The sequence below is a fragment of the Pecten maximus genome, chromosome 5 (assembly GCF_902652985.1).
Source record: "Pecten maximus chromosome 5, xPecMax1.1, whole genome shotgun sequence".
Lineage (NCBI taxonomy): Eukaryota > Metazoa > Mollusca > Bivalvia > Pectinida > Pectinidae > Pecten > Pecten maximus.
In genome coordinates this window covers 4,592,772-4,607,659 of record NC_047019.1, presented here as the reverse complement: position 1 = coordinate 4,607,659, position 14,888 = coordinate 4,592,772, and positions in this window count along the sequence as shown.

The following is a 14,888-nucleotide window of genomic DNA, read 5'->3' as shown; positions in this document are numbered from 1 at the left end:
GCATCAAGGGGTAAACACAATCCTGATGTTAAAATAGGCCCCGGGGTCTTTCCTAACCCCTAGGGACTCGGTTTCTTTATTATATATTTGAAATTGTTGAGATCACCCACCCCCAAAATCATGTATAGTATTTTTGTGCATCAAGAGATAAACACAACCACGTTGTAGAAAAAGGGGCCCTGGGGTATTTCCCCACCCCCTAGGGACTTAGAGTCTTGGTTATATCTTTGAAGCAGTTGAGATCCTCACCCCATAACCAATGTTTAGCATTGTTAGACATCAACAAATAAAGCTATTAACGAATTAAGCATGAACGTAATTTTGACATTTGGTCAAATCAGCCAGGTGAGCGATACAGGCCTTCTGAGCCTCTTGTTTTTTCGTAGCATCAGTTCAATGCGATTAAATTTAAACTGTATAGAAATATGTTGTTTCACCCAACCTCCCACTCATATATGGGTAGATATAGGTAGAGAGGTAGGTCCCAACAGGGGAAATACGGATACCGTTGTTGGTCAAAAGTAAGTTCCCAATATTTAGCTCTTGCAGTATAAACTTCTTTTTATTTTCACCAAGTTCCCTGCATTTGTTGATTGGCAAAAAAAAACAAAAAAAAACAAAAACAAAAAAAAACTTTGAACGCTGAAAGATATTGGTTTGACGCCATATTTATGATACACGTATCATTATCATTAATTTCCGTCACCATTAGCCCTAACTAGAGAAATCAAAAGTTAGTTATTCACAACACGAGATTTTCACAACGCCATTTTGACAATACGTTGATAAACGTAGGAAGGAACGGCGCCGCGGGAAATAAGGTTTTGTTGAAGTATAATGACTCGTTTTAGAATTTAGCACAATTATAAAAGTAAATATATTCATATTAGAAATGTACCCAAAAGTTATAGACTGATTATGTATAAATTGCCCGTCAGTAGGGCACGTGCACGTTGCCACAGGCCATCTTACCATAACGGTTTGTGTTTATATCAATGTTATATAATTGTATCTAACTTTCGTGACGAGCTTAGGCAGTTCTGTTCGGTCATTTACATATTATCTAGCTTTATAGCCCGAGTTTCCTCTGGCCCTGACACCATGTCTAGACATGGTGTCAGGGCCTGAGGAAACTCAGGGCTACTAGCTTTATGGCCTTTAATGTTTTTGTATAAAAGGCAGCCAAGACTGAGACTCAAATCAAAGAGAGTTTTAGTTCCTTGGTTTATCGCCCCGTGAACAGCCAGGGTCATATTGAGGCAGGGTCTCCTTGTAGTAGTTGGTGACTACCTCACTGGACATCATACGGGAGGCCTGTCGCATGCCATCTAGAGCGAAAACGGGCTAATTATCTTGCCTTGCTCGAGGACACAACCATGACAGCACAGACCGGCCTGTTCCTCACATTTCCGAGAAACACAAACCGACACAGGTACATGTCCACGTTGAAAATGAACCCCGTTGAAAATTGACCTTAGGTCAGTTTTCAGCGTTGATTTGTTTGTTTTTGTTTAACGTCCTATTAACAGCCAGTGTCATTTAAGGACGTGCCAGGTTTGGAGGTGGAGGAAAGCCGGAGTACCCGGAGAAAAACCATCGGCCTACGGTCAGTACCTGGCAACTGCCCCACGTATGTTTCGAACTCGCAACCCAGAGGAGGAAGGCTAGTGTTAAAGTGCCGGGACACCTTAACCACTCGGCCACCGCGACCTCTACACGCCCGACTTCATAGCGTACAAGATTATAACGTCGATCATAAAATTAAAATGTTCATATTAAGCTATGAACCGACAGCGGACACGGAATCAGGATGATTTCTAGCTTAAAATCGGCCAAGGGCGTGTCCCAGCCGGAAATATTATGTAATTTGACACCGACTTATCAAGTTAGAATTCCATTTCTAACAGTAATGCGTATTAAGTAACAATGCAATAATATCTAGGATTTTACGTTGGCCATTCAATGAAAAACATGGCCACATTACAATTTAAAATTTTTTTAAACTTACTTTTATAATGCTTCAGAGCACTTTTACGACATCCAGTTCTAATATTACAAACCTTCGGACAAATATATGTTTGTACATAACACATGTAATTCAGTTTGTGACTGGTACTGTATGCGGCATCCGGAAGTAAAAGAAAATGTGAGCAATATCGAATTTAGAGAGTACATTGACAAAAAAAAATACCAAAGAAATAGCGTTTCGAAACTGAGACGGGATATAAGAATGTATAATTACCATAAAACGCCAATGTTTGTACATGTATTTACGTGGGTATCATGTAACATATTAGATTAAAATCGCGGACTTGTGCAGTAGATGGCGTGTGTTTCTTGTCATTAAGATAATAACCCTGCCCCTCGTGCTTACGCGCATGCAATTATATATCTACATGTACATCATCGTGAAGGTATATTAAACTAGTCATTGAATGTGATGCCATACTGATAATCTAAATATCGCGAGATCAGGGCACATTAAATAGCCTTTAACGCGTGGAAACCTGATGTTAATTTGCAGAGACATCGAGAAATTAATTACAATGTAAACCTGGCCAGAGGTGGATTGTAGTATCTGTTGTTTAGTCTGATCGCGAATTAGCATCCTCGCAGAAGTCAGGGACATGTATAAGGACAGGTGTCTAGAGGGACACTAACAGTCGTGGACATATAAAGGCATGTGTCTAGGGAGACACCGACAGTCTGGGATATATAAAGACATGTGTCTAGGGGGACACCAACAGTCAGGGACATAAAACAGCTATCTAGGGGGACACCAACAGTCTGGAACATAAAACAGGTGTTTAGGGGGACACCAACAGTCTGGGACATAAAACCGGTGTCTAGGGGGACACCAACAGTCTGGAACATAAAACATTGGTCTAGGGGGACACCAATCGTCTGGGACATAAAACAGGGGTCTAGGGGGACACCAACAGTCTGGAACATAAAACAGGTGTCTAGGGGACACCAACAGTCAGGGATATAATACAGGTGTCTAGGGGGACACCAACAGACAATGACATAAAACAGGTGTCTAAGGGGACACCAACAGTCAATGACATAAAACAGGTGTCTAAGGGGACACCATCAGTCAGGGACATCACACAGGTGTCTAGGGGGACACCAACAGTCTGGAACATAAAACAGGTGTTTAGGGGGACACCGACAGTCTGGGACATAAAACAGGTGTCTAGGGGGACACCGACAGTCTGGGACATAAAACAGGTGTCTAAGGGGACACCAACAGTCTGGGACATAAAACAGGTGTCTATTGATACACCAACAGTCTGGAACATAAAACAGGTGTCAAGGGGGACACCAACAGTCTGGAACATAAAACAGGTGTCTAGGGGGACACCAACAGTCTGGGACATAAAACAGGTGTCTAAGGGGACACCAATAGTCTGGGACATAAAACAGGTGTCTATTGATACACCAACAGTCTGGAACATAAAACAGGTGTCTAGGGGGACACCAACAGTCAGGGACATAAAACCGGTGTCTAGAAGGACACCAACAGTCTGGAACATAAAACAGGTGTCTAGGAGACACAAACAGTCTGGGACAAAACACAGGGGTCTATTGATACACCAACAGCCTGGAACATATAAAAAAGTGAGGGGGGTGCATTTGTCTAGGGGGGGGGGGGGGGGGGGGGGGACACCAACAGCCAGGACTATGGGGGCAACAAAAGCCATGGTCATATCTGGACGGATGTCTAGGGGCAACAAAAGCCATGGTCATATCAGGACGGATGTCTAGGGGAAACAACAGCCAGGTTCATGTCTGGATGTCTGGCTAGGGGACAACAAAAGCCATGGTCATATCAGGACGGATGTCTAGGGGGACAACAACAGCCAGGGTCATGTCTGTACGTCTGACTAGGTGACAACAAAAGCCATGGTCATATCAGGACGGATGTCTAGGGGGACAACAACAGCCAGGGTCATATCTGGACGTCTGGCTAGGGGACAGCAAAAACCATTATCATATCAGGACGGATGTCTAGGGGGACAACAACAGCCAGGGTCATGTCTGGACGTCTGTCTAGGGGACAGCAAACGGCATGGTCATATCATGACGTCTGGCTCGAGGGCAACAAAAGCCATGATCATATTAGGAATGGGTGTCTAGGGATAACCAACAGCCAAGGTCATATGTGTTGTAATGTAAATGTACTTCGAACAGATGGGACGCAAGTAGGAAATATCAACCGGGCGTCATATTTGGTACAGTTTTTTGTTTCATTACAGTAAGTTGTTTGAATCATTTTTGATCAATTTACTGATAAACATTGTAAAACACAATACTATTTTGTCTTATATGAAAATACATATATATTTTTTTTTTCATATTTACTTCTTTTCAAATATTACTAGATATTTCCCTTTTTTATGCGTAACATGTTGTCAATTACTATTAAGTTAAAATATTGGATAAAATCTGGTTTAGATTTTAAGAAATTAATACCCTCCAAATCCGACACTAGTTTTTGAACAAAAAGAATGTGTTATGCATAACAAGTTACTCCCGACCCCGAATTAACCCAGAGAAAACTATCACAGCTATTGACAAGTATGTGATATTTCCTGTTGAAATTGACACCGACATGAACACCCATATAGTATGTAAACAAATTCCACCATGACAGAGCATAGACGCCATGAACAACACGATATGAAAAATTCGAGTCACGGAAAATAATACAATATCTTCTATCCATAACTGAAAATTAAGTAAATCTTAACTCAGCACGTGTCAAATGACGTGCTCAAATTTCAATATCTCAATGTACTCTTTGTAAAAAGATTATATTTTGTTCATTGGTAAGAATTTTGATATAGGATTATTGGGACAAGGGCACCTGATTCTAGTGTTAAAAGAATATTCTGACATTTTTTGTTAAAAAACTAGACGTTTATTCTCATGCCTATCAATAGCATGGGTCCAGTATCGAGTAACACAGACGGCGACGGTAGCGTTGGGCTATAAATATTGGGTTCCATGTCAACAGGAAACCTGACTACCTTCAACTTCACGGAGGGAATTAAAGAAATTTTCAACTTGAATTGTCAACAACATTGGGAAGCTATTTCTAAGCTCATTCTACCTCTGTTCTGTCTTTTAAAAGAAGACAAATCTAAAATTAGCTTTAGCCCAAACTGTTGGATTTATAACCCATCATCAAAATAAACTTTAAACGGCATACTAAAACATAGACTGGCCCCGTCTCTAAAATATAAAATTATAAATGAAATTGAGCTTTATGATTTTGATCCCTAGGATATGTGTGATTCTAAGTTTCAAACTAGGGGCAGATAATCTAGTATTAGAATTTAGCTTGGCAATTCTTAACAAAACAACTTAGGGTCTGGGGCCAGTCTAACTAAAACAATGTATTCCCATTGATTGAGTTTAAGAAATGAGGTGTGGTATTATCAACTTATTTATTGTTGATATAAATTCAACCTTTGTGAACGATGAATATCACGGCCGCTTAAAGCTTTCAGGTAATCATAATCATCAAAATGTTTGATTCGAAACTGTGTGCCGTTTCTGACGTGCAAAGCGTTTACGTGACCTAAATTTTGCATTCAAACATGCCGTAATGAACGCATCCGGAACTCCTCGTTTTTTGTTTGTTCATTAGGTAGAGCCAAACCGAGGATGATCCGAATGGTAATGAGCTTTGCGCCTTCAAAGCAAAACCTAAATAGATTATTTCATTACGAGTTACATGTAAGAAGAACTGACTGGGATATTTGATAAAAAGAGAACACATATATTAATCTAGTAGAGAAATATTTGATGTTTGCTGGTTTTCTGTGTTTATCGCCAAGGTTACTTTGATCCTTATAGTAGCTGGTGGATACCTCACTGAAACAAAACATACATCTATTGGAAGCCGGTTACTCGCGAAGTAAGATGAACTGAGTGGTATATATTTGGTAAAGAGAGAAAATAGATATTGATTTGATAGAGAAATATTTGATGTTTGCTGGTTAATTGTGTTACTTTATCGCCGAACTCATTTCGAGTCGATGTCTCCTTGTAGTAGCTGGTGGCTACCTCTCTGAAAAAACCCGTAGATATATGGAAAGCCCTGCTCCAGAGGGCAATTATGGGTAATATTTCTTGTAAGAGAACACAATCATGAAAACACAGGGCGGTCTGTAATCGCAGCTTACTGAAACCGACCAGGGATAGAGCCGAACTACACATCTTCGAAGTCTAGACGTACACTGCTAGATGCTTTACCTAATAACCGCAAGCCTCACTACAACACATGCTTATGTATCATGATGAAACCTCACAATCAATGTGTGTTATAAGAATAGATTTGAATGAACCAGATTCCATGACGCCAAAACTCGAGCCGGAAGTTAACCTGACCTAAGATGATGGACTCTTAACATGCATGGTGTTAGTAACATTTTCATACATGTATGTATGTATGTGTCTTTGTTAATATCGTTCTTTTGCAAGGCTCGGGTCAGCTCGTTTGTCAACGAAGAGGCATTGTCGTCTCTAATCGGTATCAATGAGATATATTCAAGATGGCCTCCATAGTGAAAGTTTGATCTAGTTATTCAGGTTTGAACTTAAATAATACCTTTGTCGTACGTACTTAGATACGAAATGCAGTTCTTATTACAAACCTTCGGACCAACATATTTTGTATTTTCGTATAAAATACATGTGATTCAGTTTGTGACTGGTACTTTTTATGCTGCATCGCATTTACAATCTCCGCAAGCTAACTTTCCTGATCAACAAATACATGTAAAACAATGCCATTTGACAAAGGAACCATTTCATTGCTGCAATGACCAACAACCTGGTACCCCAATCGGAAAACGACTCGGGTATTTCCGTCATTCCTCGCGGGGGGAAAACTGACGGAAATGCCCGAGTCGTTTTCCGATTGTTTGTTAAATTTTCCTTATTAAAATAGTACTACAATGCACCTGTATCTGTCACCAATATAACTTGTAAATATCAATAAAGGACTTATATACAACAATCTTTAGTATACAAATGTATGTAGTGGCGCTCTCATTTTCCTGTAGTTTTCCAACTCAGCAATTTTCATCATTCTGTTATTAGAATATGACGGTTCATAAACTTTAAACATTGACAAGACAGACGATGTGTGAAGTATTTCATTCTGAACTATCTTGACAATAGAATTGCCATAGAAACAGTGTGTCATAACTGAAATGGATATAACGATGTAAAAAAAAACTTACATCAAAAGCCAATATTTGTACATTGTACATTTATTTGCTTGGATATCATATTACAAATTGGATTAAAATCACAGACTTATGCAGTAGACGGTGCGTATTTCTTCTCGTTATTAAGATAGTAACCCTGCCCTCCGTACCTGCGCACGCGCAATTATATATCTACTTGAAGTTCTATATTAAAATTGGTCATTGAAGAAGGTAATTCCATACTGATCAGGCCAACGCATATCCGAATATCCTGAGATCAGAACACGTTAAATAGCCGTTAACGCTTGGAAACTTGATGCCAATCTATACTGATACATCGAGACTGGTAAAACCATCATCGTGGTATTTAGTACATAGAGGAACATTGTGAAATACCAGGAGGACGAGGCGCTGCCCGAACAGCGGAAATGATTTCTTGTTACATGACACAATCCAGTAGAGAAGCGTTACGGCAGAGTCAGTGACTACAATATGTTTTACTGAAGGTTTTCATGACGCGTTTGTCCAATGTCAAGATCGTTACCATAAGTACGGTGGCTGATTTGTGCCATTTCGTCCTTTCGTGTTTTCGCCCCGTAAAGACGAAAATTAACAAATCTTAATTTTCGTCTTTTCGACTTTTCGCCCGGAAAAGACCAAAATTAAGCTTTTGTTAATTTTCGTCTTTTGGGGGCGAAAAGACGAAAGAACGAGATATTTGATTTTCATCTTTTCGGGGCGAAAAGACGAAAGGACAAAATGGTTCAAATGATCATCAGAACCTATCGGTGACACTTAACACACCACGCCTATCTCGAGGACTTATACATCTCACACTAACCCGAAAATTTCTCACACTAACCCTGGGAACTTGTTCACGTCTCAATGACCCGGGCTACTTACAAGAACAACTCACGCACACAAAGGGGACTTGTACATTTCACACTTATCCTGGGGACTTGTACATTTTACACTTATCCTGGGGATTTGTACATTTTACACTTATCCTGGGGATTTGTACATTTTACACTTATCCTGGGGATTTGTACATTTTACACTTATCCTGGGGATTTGTACATTTTACACTTATCCTGGGGATTTGTACATTTCACACTTATCTTGGGGATTTGTACATTTTACACTTATCCTGGGGATTTGTACATTTTACACTTATCCTGGGGATTTGTACATTTTACACTTATCCTGGGGATTTGTACATTGTACACTTATCCTGGGGATTTGTACATTTTACACTTATCCTGGGGATTTGTACATTGTACACTTATCCTGGGGATTTGTACATTTTACACTTATCCTGGGGACTTGTACATTTCACACTTATCCTGGGGATTTGTACATTTTACACTTATCCTGGGGATTTGTACATTTCACACTTATCCTGGGGATTTGTACATTTTACACTTATCCTGGGGATTTGTACATTTTACACTTATCCTGGGGACTTGTACATTTCACACTTATCCTGGGGACTTGTACATTTCACACTTATCCAGGGGATTTGTACATTTCACACTTATCCAGGGGATTTGTACATTTCACACTTATCCTGGGGATTTGTACATTTTACACTTATCCTGGGGATTTGTACATTTCACACTTATCCTGGGGATTTGTACATTTTACACTTATCCAGGGGATTTGTACATTTTACACTTATCCTGGGGATTTGTACATTTTACACTTATCCTGGGGACTTGTACATTTTACACTTATCCTGGGGACTTGTACATTTCACACTTATCCTGGGGATTTGTACATTTTACACTTATCCTGGGGATTTGTACATTTTACACTTATCCTGGGGATTTGTACATTTTACACTCATCCTGGGGACTTGTACATTTCACACTTATCCTGGGGATTTGTACATTTTACACTTATCCTGGGGATTTGTACATTTTACACTTATCCTGGGGATTTGTACATTTTACACTTATCCTGGGGATTTGTACATTTTACACTTATCCTGGGGATTTCTACATTGTACACTTATCCTGGGGATTTGTACATTTCACACTTATCCTGGGGACTTGTACATTTTACACTTATCCTGGGGATTTGTACATTTCACACTTATCCTGGGGATTTGTACATTTCACACCAACTCCGAGAACTTATACATCTCAGATTTGTACACGTAAAACTTACCCAGGAGACTTAGAGTACATCTTACAAAGACACGAGAGACTTGTACATCTCACAGAGACCCCAGGATTTGTACATCTGACACAAACGCAGGAGACTTGTACATCTCACATAGACCCCAGGTACTTGTATATCTTACACTGACCCCGGGGATTTGTATATTCCACAGTGACCCCGGGGACTTGTAATCTCACAATGACCCCGGGGACTTGTATTTCCCAAACTGACCCAGGGGACTTGTGCACCTCACACTAACCTCAGGGATTGGCACAATCGACTCCTGGGGCTTGTACATCTCACACTAGCCCCTGGACTTGTACATCTCACACTGACCCCTGGACTTGTACATCTCACACTGACCCTGGGGACTTGTACATCTCACACTGACCCCTGGACTTGTACATCTCACACTGACCCCTGGACTTGTATATCTCATACCGACCCTGGGGACTTGTTATCTTAAAAAGACACCGGGGACTTACAAGTCTATCTCATTCTGACCCCCGGGGCTTTTATATCTTACACTGTCCACAGGGACCTGTACAACTCACATTTACGAAGGGACTTGTATATCTTACACTAACCCTGGAACTTACACGTCCATCTCACACTAACCCAGGGACTTACACGTCCATCTCACACTAACCCAGGGACTTACACGTCCATCTCACACTAACCCAGGGACTTACACGTCCATCTCACACTAACCCAGGGACTTACACGTCCATCTCACACTAACCCAGGGACTTACACGTCCATCTCACACTAACCCAGGGACTTACACGTCCATCTCAACTAACCCGGGACTTAAAAACTTCCATCTCACACTAACCCGGGTTTACACGTCCACTCACACTAACCCCGGGACTTAAACGTCCTCTCACACTAACCCTGTTTAAAACACGCCCACCCACACAACCCAGTGTTTAAAACCCCTCCATCTCTTATAACCCGGGGACTTAAACGTCCATCTCACCTAACCCCGGGACTTACACGTCCATCCCACACTAATCCGGGATTACCCTCCATCTCACACAAACCCGGGGACAAAACCCCTCTACCAAACCCAGGGACAAAAAGTCCATTCAACTAACACGGGGACTTACCGTCCCTCACACAAAACCCGGGACTTACACGCCCATCTCACACAAACCCCAGGGACTACCGTCCCCACACTCCCCCGGGTTTCCTCCACCCTCACACTAACCCAGCGACTAACACGTCCATCTCACACTAACCCAGGGACTTACACGTCCATCTCACACTAACCCAGGGACTTACACGTCCATCTCACACTAACCCGGGACTTACACGTCCATCTCACACTGGCCCAGGGACTTACACGTCCATCTCACACTAACCCAGGGACTTACACGTCCATCTCACACTAACCAAGGGACTTACACGTCCATCTCACACTAACCCAGTGACTAACACGTCCATCTCACACTAACCCAGGGACTTACACGTCCATCTCACACTAACCCAGGGACTTACACGTCCATCTCACACTAACCCAGGGACTAACACGTCCATCTCACACTAATCCAGGGACTTGTACATCTCACACTAACCCGGGGACTTACACGTCCATCTCACACTAACCCAGGGACTAACACGTCCATCTCACACTAACCCAGGGACTTACACGTCCATCTCACACTAACCCAGAGATTTACACGTCCATCTCACACTAACCCAGGGACTTACACGTCCATCTCACACTAACCCAGGGACTTACACGTCCATCTCACACTAACCCGGGGACTTACACGTCCATCTCACACTAACCCAGAGACTTACACGTCCATCTCACACTAATCCAGGGACTTACACGTCCATCTCACACTAACCCAGGGACTTACACGTCCATCTCACACTAACCCAGGGACTTGTACATCTCACACTAATCCAGGGACTAACACGTCCATCTCTTACTAACCCAGGCACTAAAACGTCCATCTCACACTAACCAAGGGACTAAAACGTCCATTTCACACTGACCCGGGGACTTGTACATCTCACACTGACCCCTGGACTTGTACATCTCACACTGACCGCGAGACTTGTACATCTCACACTGACCCCTGGACTTGTACATCTCACACTGACCCCTGGACTTGTACATCTCACACTGACCCTGGGGACTTGTACATCTCACACTGACCCTGGGGACTTGTACATCTCACACTGACCCTGGGGACTTGTACATCTCACACTGACCCTGGGGACTTGTTCGTCTCACACTGACCCCTGGACTTGTACGTCTCACACTGACCCCTGGTTGTAATCTCACACGCCCCCGGGATTTGTAATCTCACACTGACCCCGGGATTTGTACTCTCACACTGCCCCCTGGATTTTGGGGGACATCTCACACTGACCCCGGGACTTGTAATCTCACACTGCCCCCTAACTTGTACTTCACACTGCCCCCTGGATTACTCTAAACACGCCCCCGGGGTTTTACATCTCCACACCCCGATTTGTACATCTCACCTGACCCTGGGACTTGTACATCCACACGCCCCCGGGGGATTTGTAAAATCTCCCGCCCCTGGATTGTACATTCACACTGCCCCGGGGGGACTTGTAATCTCAAAGACCCTGGGACTTGTAACTCATACTGCCCTGGGTATTGTACATCTCACACTCCCCCCTGGTTGTACCTCACCACCCTGGACTTGTAATTCACACTGCCCCCTGGGGCTTGTACATTATCTGACCCGGGGCTTGAATTCACACTTACCCCTGGATTTGACATCTCCATGACCCTGGGGACTTGTACATCTCATACTGACCCTGGGGACTTGTACATCTCACACTGACCCTGGGGACTTGTACATCTCACACTGACCCTGGGGACTTGTACATCTCATACTGACCCTGGGTACTTGTACATCTCACACTGACCCCTGGACTTGTACATCTCACACTGACCCCTGGACTTGTACATCTCACACTGACCCTGGGGACTTGTACATCTCATACTGACCCTGGGGACTTGTACATCTCACACTGACCCTGGGGACTTGTACATCTCACACTGACCCTGGGGACTTGTACATCTCATACTGACCCTGGGGACTTGTACATCTCACACTGACCCCTGGACTTGTACATCTCACACTGACCCCTGGACTTGTACATCTCACACTGACCCCTGGACTTGTACATCTCACACTAACCCTGGGGACTTGTACATCTCACACTGACCCCGGGGACTTATACGTCTCACACTGATCACGAGACTTGTACATCTCACTCATACCCCGGGGACTTGTATATCTTACAGTTACTCAAGAGACTTACAAGTAAGTGAGTTTGTTGGCGTCCGTAGCTACAGAGCACCCCAAGCCTCGTTTTGAATCCAATATGTCCGCGGTATGAATAAGGACTATGCATACACTGGGGACTTGTACATCCCACAGCGACGCCGGGGACATGCATATGTTCCACACTGACCCCGGGGATTTTTACATCTCACACTAAACCCTGGGGACTTGTATATCTCACACTAAACCCTGGGGACTTGTATATCTCACACTAAACCCTGGGGACTTGTACATCTCACACTGACCCTGGGGACTTGTACATCTCACACTAAACCCTGGGGACTTGTATATCTCACACTGACCCTGGGGACTTGTACATCTCACACTTAACCCTGGGGACTTGTACATCTCACACTGACCCCGGGGACTTATACGTCTCACACTGATCACGAGACTTGTACATCTCACTCTTACCCCGGGTTCTTGTATATCTTACAGTTACTCAGGATACTTACAAGTTAGTGAGTTTGTTGGCGTCCGTAGCTACAGAGCACCCCAAGCCTCGTTTTGAATCCAATATGTCCGCGGTATGAATAAGGACTATGCATACACTGGGGACTTGTATATCTCACAGCGACTCCGGGACATGCCTATCTCCTATTTTCCCAGGAACTTGTGTATTCCACACTGACCCCGGGGATTTTTACATCTCACACCGATCTCCGGAAACTTGTACATTTCACCCTCTAACCCCGGACTTGTATATCTTACACAGAGCCTGGAGACCTGTCCATCTGACAATGACCCCGGGGACTTGTACATTTCACAATGACTCAAGCGACTTGTACATCTGACAGTTACCTTGATGACTAATGCATCTCACTTTGAATTCTGTGACTTGTATATCTTACACAGAGCCTGGAGACCTGTCCATCTGACAATGACCCCGGGGACTTGTACATTTCACAATGACTCAAGCGACTTGTACATCTGACACTTACCTTGATGACTCACACATCTCACAAAGAACCATGTGACTTGTATATCTCACAAAACTCCATGATCGGTACATCTCACATTTACCTAGATGACTTACATATACCTCTCACACTGACCCCGGGGACTTGTATATCTCACACTGACCCCGGGGACTTATACATCTCACACTGACCCTGGGGACTTGTACATCTCACACTGACCCTGGGGACTTGTACATCTCACACTGACCCTGGGGACTTGTACATCTCACACTGACCCTGGGGACTTGTACATCTCACTCTGACCCCGGGGATTTGTACATCTCACACTGACCCTGGGGACTTGTACATCTCACACTGACCCCGGGGATTTGGACATCTCACACTGACCCTGGGGACTTGTACATCTCACACTGACCCCGGGGACTTATACATCTCACACTGACCCTGGGGACTTGCATATCTCACACTGACCCTGGGGACTTGTACATCTCACAATCAATCCTGTGACTTGTACATCTCGCACTGACCGCGAGACTTGTACATCTCACCCTTACCCCGGGGACTTGTACATCTCACACTGACCCCGGGAACTTCTACATGACACATACCCCAGGGATCATATATACATGACGTTCATCTAGGGGACGGTTTGACAGATCCAATTTAATATTGATTATTTATTTTATAGATTTATTTCCTGGTCAAGTCAAGAATTCTTCCATTATTATGTGTAAAGCTTCAAAATTATTTCTAATCTTTGATAATTTCTCAATATGACATCTAGTTCTTAGAGATTGAGTGTCAATGGCTTATTTATTTCTCGATATCTAATGGGGTTATCTTATTATCTTCTATGTATACTCTCTTGATGAAACAATTTATTATTTGGGGCACAGTACATATCAAATAAATATCAATTTAATTACATGTGCAGCTCAGTTCTTTCCATGTAGATAAAAAAAATCTATAAATGCTTTGCTATTACAAGTTCTCTATTCTAGAATTCTGCAATCAATATGGAAGAGCTAAGTCATGATCGACAGCGGATAATAGGAACATTTTTTTTTCTTTTTTTTTTTCTTTTTTTTTTCTTTCTTAATGTTATATAACTTTAAATTGTATGTCTGTATGGATGATTCAGTCTTCAATAATCTGATTACCGATAAAAAGTAGAGCCTAGATAATCAATCATTTACGTAATGCTTCATACGATGCCAATTAATTCGCGCAATGAAAATTTATAT